Below are 10,098 nucleotides of genomic sequence, written 5' to 3'. Positions count from 1 at the left end.
TGACACCAGAACATGCTGGAAAAGGGAAGCATAAAACCTAGTAACAGAACAAGAAAAAATATAGGATTATTCTGGAAAGAGAGAAATCTTCCAGATCAGTGTTTTGCATTTCCCCATCCTCGTTTCAGTTTTATCACAAAGCTGGTGGTAATTAGTGCTGGTTGCACCTTCTGAATCAAGTTGTCTGGTGCAAAAACACCCTAAACTCCACAAGCTTCATCCTGTGCCACTGTTTCAATTGTACTGGGGAGAGTCTGGGACTCGTATCCCACAAAATCTGCCCATTCCAAAGAGTAGCAGGATTTGGGTGTGAATTGTTACCCTGGTGTGTCACAGTTTTTCCCTGCCACAGTGCAGGGTGCCATGTGGTGATGTCCATGGAGTCAGTGATCTGTCCAGCTTACAACAAATGAGGGTCTGCCCATTAAAATCCCTTCTTGGAGGAAAAAAGCTATGCTGAAACAAGGTTTTAGTTTTAGGTGGAACCTACAAAGTCAGCTTGCCATGAGGAGTTCTGCCATTCTGCTACTGGTTTGAAATACTTGCACTGTGAGGATAAAACTGAACATGACAGTAAGGCTTAAAGCTTTATGTAATTATCCTCTGAGATGAATTATACACAATTTAACAAGAGGTTCTATGAAACAAACTGGAGTTTTCTGCAGAGAATTGTCTTTGTGGTTTTAGTAAAAACACAAGGGAAATGTTCTTAGCTTCTTTTTTTATATATACAAATTTTTAGAAGAAATGTTCTCTTTCTTGCCTTTTTTTTCTTTTCCTTTTTTTTTCTTTTTTGGTAGCTTGCTTGAAATGATTTCTTATTTTTTGAATTGCTCTAGTCTGCTGTTTTTCCTCCCTGCTCTTGGAGCTAATTTCTCTTTCTTTGTCTCAAAAACTGATTGCATTTGTATCATCTCCAGACAGGTTACAGGAAGTACACTGAATGCACATCTGGTTTATATCCTCCTCCCCTGAGCCACTTCCCATCCCACAATGCAGTAATTCTGTATCATTGCCATATATCAAAGCACAAAGGACACACAGACAGTGGAGCTAAGTGGACACAGCACATGAAACACAACTAAAGTCTCAATTAGTTTAAAATAACCACTTTTCTTTTAAGCACAGCTCCCAGTTTGTGCAGTAGAGCAGTACCAAACTGAAGAACTTCAACACAATGTAGTTTTCCACAAGGCAAAACTGGCCAACAAACTCAGTGTTCTCGGTTTCCCTTGCAACAGCCTTCTGGCATTTGTATGTAATCCTGAGAGACTCGTTTTAGGGACAGAAAAAAGAAGTTTCTATTTAGACAGAACTTGCATTGGTCTCTCATTTTTCATGATATGGACTAAAGCAGGGGTTGCTACACTACCTGTTATATATTTGTAGGTCATTTCTCAGGGGCCCTTGAGCCTGGGACTTCAGCAGAGGGGCAACTTGTCCTGTAGGTGACAGAGGCAGTGGAGATGCCTTCAGGTCAGCATCCACTGCCCCTTCTCTGGCAGCTCATCTGCTCTCCTCTTTGGGAGATGAGAGAATCTTTCTTGGTCAGCACAGGACAATTCACTCTGTGGATCAGAGTGAAAGGACTGAGCCAACAATCATCCCTGAGGCATCACCACTGCAGGCCAGGAGATGCTCAGAGTAAGGGAGAAAGAAGCACTTTATGCTGCCTTGGGTTGCTCTGGCTCTGGCAGAGTCTCACTGCAGAAAGTGTTTGTCCCATAGGCAGGTTTGGTTTGGCTGGCAGCAGCAGCTGCAGCTTTCTAGGGGTACATTTGCAAGTTTGAACAGATCTGCTCAGACCTGCTCGGTGTTTCAGACTTCTGCAGCAGCACAAGCCAGGCAGGGCTGCAGCCATGGCTGGGTGAGAGGAGCTGCCACATTTCTGGCAATGCTGGGGGGCTGACAGACTGACTGACAGCCTGACTGACAGCCTGAGGGATGTGCTGCCTGGCTGACAGCCTGCAGACAGGGGTGCTGGGCAGCTCCAGAGCCAGCAGCTTCCTGAGGGACTGGAGTGTGCAGCCCCTTGTGAGGCTGCAACCTCACAAGGCAATCTGGCAGCCCAAAGATCAGCTCTCATAACTGAAATCTCTGCTTCTATAAACTCTTGGGTTTGTGGGAGAAAAAAAAAAAATAAAAGGCCCTCTGAGTGTCAGAGCTGGGCCCTGGAAAGTGGTGACAGGAATGGGAGCTCATCTAGGTACTGCAGGGATGGTACATGCTGGGAAGGGCAGCACCAACTGCCCTTTGTCTCCATCCTTCCACCCTCCATCCCCCAAAGCTACGTGCACACCTGCACCTCCACACACCCAGTTCTGCTCTGATCTGCCCCTGGATTGAATTAAGCTGCAGGATCAAAGAGCAAAGCTGGGACAGTTTCCACACAGAGCATACACTGGGGCTTCCTGCTGTGGGAGACCAGTCCTGTGTTTGTCCCTGCTGGCCTCACCTGATTCAATCAAAGCACAGCCCAAGGTCTGCTGTCCCAGCCCCAGAGCCTTCCCATCACACCCCCCATCAGCCTTCTTCCCACTCAGACTTCTTCCAACTTTGCACAAAATACTTATGCTCCAAAATGCCAGGAAAGTCAATTTCTTTCTTTTTTTCCCCTCTGGAGCTGGCATTAACGCTGGAAGGAAAGACATTTCTGTCTGGTCAGAGAGAGGGAATATCTGTTCCAAATGCTTTTAAAATAGGCACATCAAACTTTATGATACTGCCTCTAACACAGTGGATCCTATTTTCCTTATATAAAATTTGGAGCAATTTTCCATGCCCACATCCATGCAGCCTGTCTTATTCCTGGGTTTGGGGAGGCTGGCTCTCCATTAACCAAGCAATGCACAGTTTCTTAAGGTAATCTTGTATTTTTGCAACCATTAAATCTTCAGGTTTAGAGTGAGCTTCTATTGAAAGTGTGGCTCTTAGTAAATAATAACACACAGTTACAGAGTTAAATGCAAACTCTTAAGCAGAATTAAGCTACTTTATTTAAAGATTTCCTCAGAGCATGTAGTCCATTATTCCACCCCAAAAACTGTAGGACAGTCAAGGTGATGAATTTATTGTTCTTAAGTGCCCCACCCTAATACCAATCAATTTGGGCAAAGGCCAAATTGTCCATGTGATAGAGACCAGGAGGTGAAGTTTGCAGGCAATAAACTCTGCTCATGAGGCAAATGAAGTGAACAATGTCTGAGTGATAACATTATGCTAAATGCTGATCTCCCTGATTTTCTGTTACCACCACAGCTCCTTTCAACATCAATCAGCTCTGTCACCACAGGGTGGACACAACCATTGCAGTCCAACTTTAGTGAGTTTGTCTACATAATATCCACAACACTGTATGGGGAGGTGTTTGCACTCTGTTTGCCATGGGAGTTGGACAGGGAACACTAGGTACTTCTGTAACTGGATTCCAAAAATAAAAGGAAGCTACCAAAAAGTGCATAGGCTAATAAAAACTTGGCATCTTTTGTAGTCCTTCTTGACTGTATCCATCTCCTGCAGGATAGAGATAGCAGATGAGCACAGCTGAAAACAAATGAGACTCATGTGTGGGAATAAATTGGGGCAACAGTTAAGGAAAAAGTGACCTTGCTGTCTTTTCATATATTTTCTTGTCTTGTTTAATTTAAGGACTTATGTTCTAAAGAAGCACGTTTTGGTGTTTCTGTGGTCCCTGAGCTTCTCTCTGTGTGCTGGTGATTTACTGTGTGCAGCCCAGAGCTGGAATCCACTTTTCCCTCTGCTCAGGCAAATCCTTCTGGGCACACATGTGTCCATAAACCTGCTTGTGTGGGAGTGTGGCTTGTGATTCAGCAGCAAAGATGTTGATGCACATGGAGCAGAATTTAAAGTTTGGGAATAAATTAGTTAGATGGCTTGAACATTTGTCATCCCTGGTAATCAGGAAATAGATGGGCAAGTGAATTGATGGAAGTAGCATCCTCCTAGCCCTTGGCAGCCATGGATTTCAGACTGTGCAGGATGATTCCTTTCCTAAGCAGGGCTGAAGATGTTTCAGCAGTCTCAGGGTGTAAATAATGCTGCAGACCTCAGTTAGCCCAGTCAGTTCATCATCCATGCTCCTGGGGATGGATCCCAGCCAGAGTTACAGCAATGCCCTCTGTTCAGGGCACTCTGAAATCCACTGTCAGAGCAGTTGGTTTGAGGGAAATTCCTCTTTGTTCCTGGGTGGATGAGCTGCCCTGAGCTCCTCTGGCGTGAGTCAGCCCTAGGTGCTGCTGGAATGATGAATTCAGAGGCTGGTCAGGGGCAGAGCTAAATGAGACAACCACAATATTCACCCTCAGACACAGCAGTAGCAGTGGGTAAGAAAGCTTTAACCTCCCTGGGCAGTTTGGGCACAGCTGCTGAGGAGGATGTGCAGCTGGTAAAAGCAGCCTGAACTGCACAGAATTATCCTCAGTTCACCAAAGCTGGTGAGGTGACCTGAGCAGGTTCAATTCCCTCTGAAAGCCTGGGGTGAGAAAAGGAAGACTTGTGACTGCAGAGGTCATGGTCTCATCCATGAGCAATTCTTCCCTGAGTCTGGGCTGGAAAGCTGTAGCTGGTGCAATCACACAGATGAGTTCTGTAAGCACACACCAATAAATAAATAAACGGGCTTCTTATCAGCTGGAGGGATTTTGGTCTTTGACTCTATTTTTGTGATTGTTCACTTGGCTGAAACTCATTGCATCAAAGTGTCTCTTAAGTAAAGCTTTTAGCCCCAAAGTCATATTAATATTTAAACTGTTGTTCTCAAGCAGTGCAACAGCTGTGTGATGTGAAATAAAGACATTTTTCTGTCTTTCCCTGAGCAGCTCTAAAGTATCAAATGGTAACTGAAGAAGGGGAAATTTTTTTTTCTGCTATGACTCTTATATAAAATACCAAATACTGACAACTCACCCCCAACCCTCCTCTGGTGCTATAGATTTGATCTTAGCAAAACTTTGTGTATCACTGAAATGCACTCAAATATTGAGGACTTAAAAATAAATTACTCTGGGCAGAAAATGTTCCTGAAAACCTTAATTTCTGCAGTTGGAATGATGAAATGCAGTTCAGATCCATCCACTGTTGAAACCTAAGCTACATTTCTATAATTTAGAGCACATTAAAATATTCATAAATATATATGCATGTAAAAATAAATATAGACACAGATCCACTTCATTTATTTGTTTTGCTTTTGCATATAAATGAGCCTAAAATCATGGTTTTCACAACTGGGAAATGAATAAATGTATTTGCATAGTTGGCAGGGCTGAGTGAAGGCACAGCTATGGCTCTACCATGAGGCTCCTGCTCAGACTTGAACCTGGCCCACCTGAGAATGGCCAGTAAATGTCAGAAATGGGAAGAACAAGATGTCACATGCCTTGGAACTGGTCCTCCCTAAAGACATAGAATCTGCTGTACACAATTTGTATTTCAAGTTTTTCTTCATACCCAGCAGAGTAGAACCACATTTTCTAAGTGAAAAATGAAATTCTGGTTCCTTCATGGAACTCTAGGAGATGACCAGTAGTAGTTCAGCCTTGATCCATCCCTGCTTCCAGGAAGAATTTGCTCTGTGAACATAACATTTGAAAAAGATGTATTTTATCTCTTTTAAGTCATTGTAGTTGCATTTTTAGCAAGGTGAGGAATCAACATACCCTACTCTGAGTAGGGGTCTGACAGGCTGGGATGGTCCATGAATGGTGACTACATCTGCAGCCTCAGAGAAGATGTTCAGCAGCAGGGAACTAAGAAATTAAGGAGTAAATTTTATATAGGTTGGCCTCAGATGCATTGTCATTTCCCAGTAAATTAAAGAGTCTTCCACTGGACCTTTAAATTTATTGTCCCAGCATTATTCTATGATTGCAGAAACAGCCTGACCCTGTTTTGTTGGAGTGTTCCATTCCCTACAGGGGAGAGCCCAGTGCTGCTCCTGTGTGGACCATGGCACCAATAAATTGAGTACAAACCCCTTTTTGTGGCTTTTCCTGGGGCTGCCACTTAGTGTTGCTCTTTCTTTTTCACTGTTTTTTTTTCCCCAGAACCTTAATCAAAGTATTTGCCAGGGAGAAAAAAAAAAAGTGTTCTGCTAATTACTTGTGTGCTTATAAACCACATTTTGGTAATAGAAGCACAGGAGTTTATTACTGATGCTGGAAGTAATCCCATAGAGGGCATGGGAAGCAGATAGAAGTATATCCTGCACTGATATTGAGCTCTGTTGATATCTGCCAGGAGAAGTGCTGTGAATCTGACATTCCAGTCCATTTTGAGGACTGGTCTCAGTTTTATGGACACTACAGGCACATTTTCAGAGTCACACCAAAGGTTCTTAGCAAATCTCTAAGCCAGGTAGATTCTGAACATCTGAAGCGCTTTGCTGAATTCATTTCTTGAAATCATTCAGTAGTTGCTGTTTATTCTGACAAATACAAGATGAAGCAATGTTCTGCCTCACTTTGGTCTAAGATCTCCTGTGTTTAAGGCTGGCTCACTCAATTTAATAAATGTATGTGCATGATGCTTGTGTTATATAGAAAGATGCTCAAATGGATCTTTAGATCCAAATCTCCCCAAATGTGGAAAAAACAAATGCACTTCAACTGATCATCTCTTACTGAAAAAAACAAATTATGAAGTTGAGCTTGATATTTGGAATAACATTAGTGCTCCAAACTTTTGGTTTCATGCTGAGCTGACACTGGCCCTGCTGCTTTGATAGAATAAGGAGAATTTTATTAACTCAGAGTTCACTGAACATTTTCTGCTTTTTACTGTTTTTTATTTTAGTGCACATCTCTACCCCCAGACCTGAAAAAGGATTAAAATGCCAGATAGGAGACAGATCACTCAGCATTTCTAATCACGCATCAGAAATCTCAAGACACATAGTTCTCACAAGATTTTCTACTCTTTGTAGACCATAAAAGGCTCAGATAACCTTCTAAAATCCACTCTGATCTCTTTAGTCATTAAAAAATAGGTTCTCACTGAGAATCTAAAGTAGGCTCCTACTGCAGTGATCACATTCAATCAATCCAATTTCACTCCACTGCTTCAGAAATTATTTATGCATTCATTCACTGGGAGCAACAGAAGTCTTCATTCAAAACAATATTCTGACAATTGAAACAGAAAAAAAAAAGAAAAAAAAAAGCCCTGGAGTACTGCAGGGAAACATTTCCAACATTTCCATACACATTATATCATAATTTCAGATGGTTATAGGCATTTTCTTTGTAACTCTTTTTCATATTCATGTTTCAGTAATGTTCCAGAGCAGCTGTCCTGTCATTGTGAGTGGGAGAATGTGCTCACCTGCTCAGCCTCCCTGACAAGCAGACAAAGACTGAATCATCTAAACTGCAAATTGTTAGATTTAGTTTTGCATTTTTCATTACCTTCATCACTGTGAAAATGAATTTCAAATAAAGCAAGTGACTGACTTGCTTTCAGGGAGCTTTCTGGAAATTCCTGTCTTGGTAAATAAGAACTTCTGGTGCATGTTTTCCTGCAAGGTAAGTCTGGTAGAAAGAGCCAATTAGTTGAACTGCCAAAGTGCTTAGTGGCATTAGTGTAACTACTTCATGTCCTATTTATCTGTCTGTGATAAAATCTTTTGGCCTTGCTGAAAAAGTTGATGCTTTCAAAAATCCCAGCCTTTGCTTTTTTTCAATGGATTCTTGTGTATTTAAAATTAGAGCAGATATTATGTATCTGCTTTTTATAGAGAGACACTACATTTCTGGCCCTGGGCACAGTGTGCCTTTTCAGTACACTTTGTACAGCACCTAACACATAGCTCCCTATGCTGCTAAAGATAATAAATGTAGGAAGATAATGTCATGCCTTGAAGAGTGATGCTTTCACCAATTGATCAGTCTGCAGCTTAATTTGGGGAAAGTGAACATGGATGAAATTATCTACTCTGAGAGGGAACAGCTTCTGCAAATACACAAAATCTGTTAGCAAAAATTTTCTCTGTGTGGATGGCAGGCAGTAAAAACCCACAAACCACTACAATGTGCTTGTAGGAACTTTCAACCATTTCTTTCTGGCATAATGAAGCAGAACCACACCTACACCCACACTCAGAGCAGTCTGCAATCCAGAGGGGGAAAATCAGCCATTTGCCATTTGCTGAAGGTCTTTATTTTATGGGAAAGAGGTGACTTTTGATTTTGATCCATTGAGCTGGGTGTTTTAAGAAAAGGAGTGAAAAACAAGCAGCAGGATGAGGGGATGTGGTGCTTTCAGTGGGCTGGATCCTGGTTGAGTGCAGAAACAGTGGCATCTAGTGGGCAGCTGCTCAGCTCGGGAAAGGCACTTGGTGTAAAACAGGTCAATGACTGGAGCTTATGATCATGTTTATCATGGATGGAAGATTTTCCCAGGTCTGTTTGAATCCCTCTCTTTAAAAGCATTTGGAAAACAACTATTTTTCCAGCTTTCCCACCTTGAGTATTCACCTTTCAGAATGCTTGTTCTTCTTCTTTGCAGGCATGTAGGAAAGTCCAGCATTTTCCCCCAAGATTTTAGACATGGAGAAAAACAAACCTGCAACTAATCCTTGAACACACTTGGTCTAGTTCAACTATAGAGAGGAATTCAAGCACAGCAGAGCTTTGAAGGAAAGATCTATGTAGAGGAAGAGAAAAAAAAAACCCTGAAGGACTCTGAAAAAAAGCTTAATTACATAATTCTGTAGCTATAGCTAAGTATAATTATGCAGTGTTTTCTTTTTATGCTAATTATCTATAAGTTTTCTCACTGCTGAGTCACAATAAATGCTTGAGCTAATTTATTTATTCCTGATCCTAAGATCCTGTTCTCTTGTTAGTTCACTGGATTCTGTGTAAAACACTGTGTATATTTTATAGACATATAGAAATACACAATAAGCAGGATGAGGGGTTGCTGCACCATGGCAAGAGTTAAAAGCAGTCATATGCCTTCACTCTCTCTTCAGCTTTCAGTGTTTGCCAGTGATGAGCAAACTTATGAAAGTCTGCTGTGCTGTGCTGGCCTCCTCTTCTCTGGCTGCCTCTCCCATAGGCTGGAGGGTGTTTCTGTGTTTACTTGCAAAATTAATTTGTATGAAGGGATGACTTGGCTTCTTAAATCTGGCAGAAGAGATGAATGTCTTAAAAAGCAGTAACTTGGCTATGTTCTTCATGATCACAGGATTCCAGAGGCACTCTTAGGCTTTAGTCTAGGTTTCTTTTATTGTTTTTAACTTCAACATTTTTATTTCATTCTCCTTTCCTTCATACTTTTTTTTCCCCCTTTATTCCCTATGTTTCAAACTCTCCTTTATGGTGTCTGCTGCTTTTCTTGCCTTGAGGCACCAGGAGGTTCTTCAGTGGTCAGTTCTAGCCCAGGACAGAGGTGTAGATATTTATAAGAGAGATGGGTTTGGTTTGAACATGAGTGCAAATATGAGTTGGCTCCTTTTGCCATCAGCCTGACACCAGCATGGGCTAAAGGCTCTCAGCACGACACCATCATTCCTTCCCTTGTGAAGTGGGAGAGAATGTGGATCAGTGATCAGGAAGTACTTCACTTTTCTATGTTTCTAGTTTTCTCCTTGTTAATTAGATTTAATAATACTTCACTTTTGGTTGGAGATCCCTACATGAGACCCTTTGGCCCTCATGTGGAAAAGCAAACTGCAAAGCAATGAACAATATTCCACATTTGCCTTAGGATTAGCTCAGTGTTACTGAGAAGAACTGAGCAGAACCTTCTGCTCAACCTTCCTGGTCACCTTCAAAATGACTGAGTACAACTAGGTGGGAGTTCTTTCATTTCAAAGAAGCACTTGAAAAACTACTTTCACAGGGTGACAGTTGACATAATTGTCATTAAATGAATTTTTCACTGTGCAAATAAAAACAGAGCCAGGATTTCACCTAGTGACTTTAACTCAAAGAGATATGCAAATTTAGATCTCTGTATTGAGAGAGTTATGAATGAAGCACACAATAGCAGCCTGATTATACTTTTTCACACTCCCAGATTTAATCTATGATTTATCTTGACAGTAGGGGAAAGCAAGCCTTTGATGCTTTGAGA

The sequence above is a fragment of the Molothrus aeneus genome, chromosome 26 (genome assembly GCF_037042795.1).
Source record: "Molothrus aeneus isolate 106 chromosome 26, BPBGC_Maene_1.0, whole genome shotgun sequence".
NCBI classification, from domain to species: Eukaryota; Metazoa; Chordata; class Aves; order Passeriformes; family Icteridae; genus Molothrus; species Molothrus aeneus.
This window is presented reverse-complemented; position numbering follows the sequence as displayed.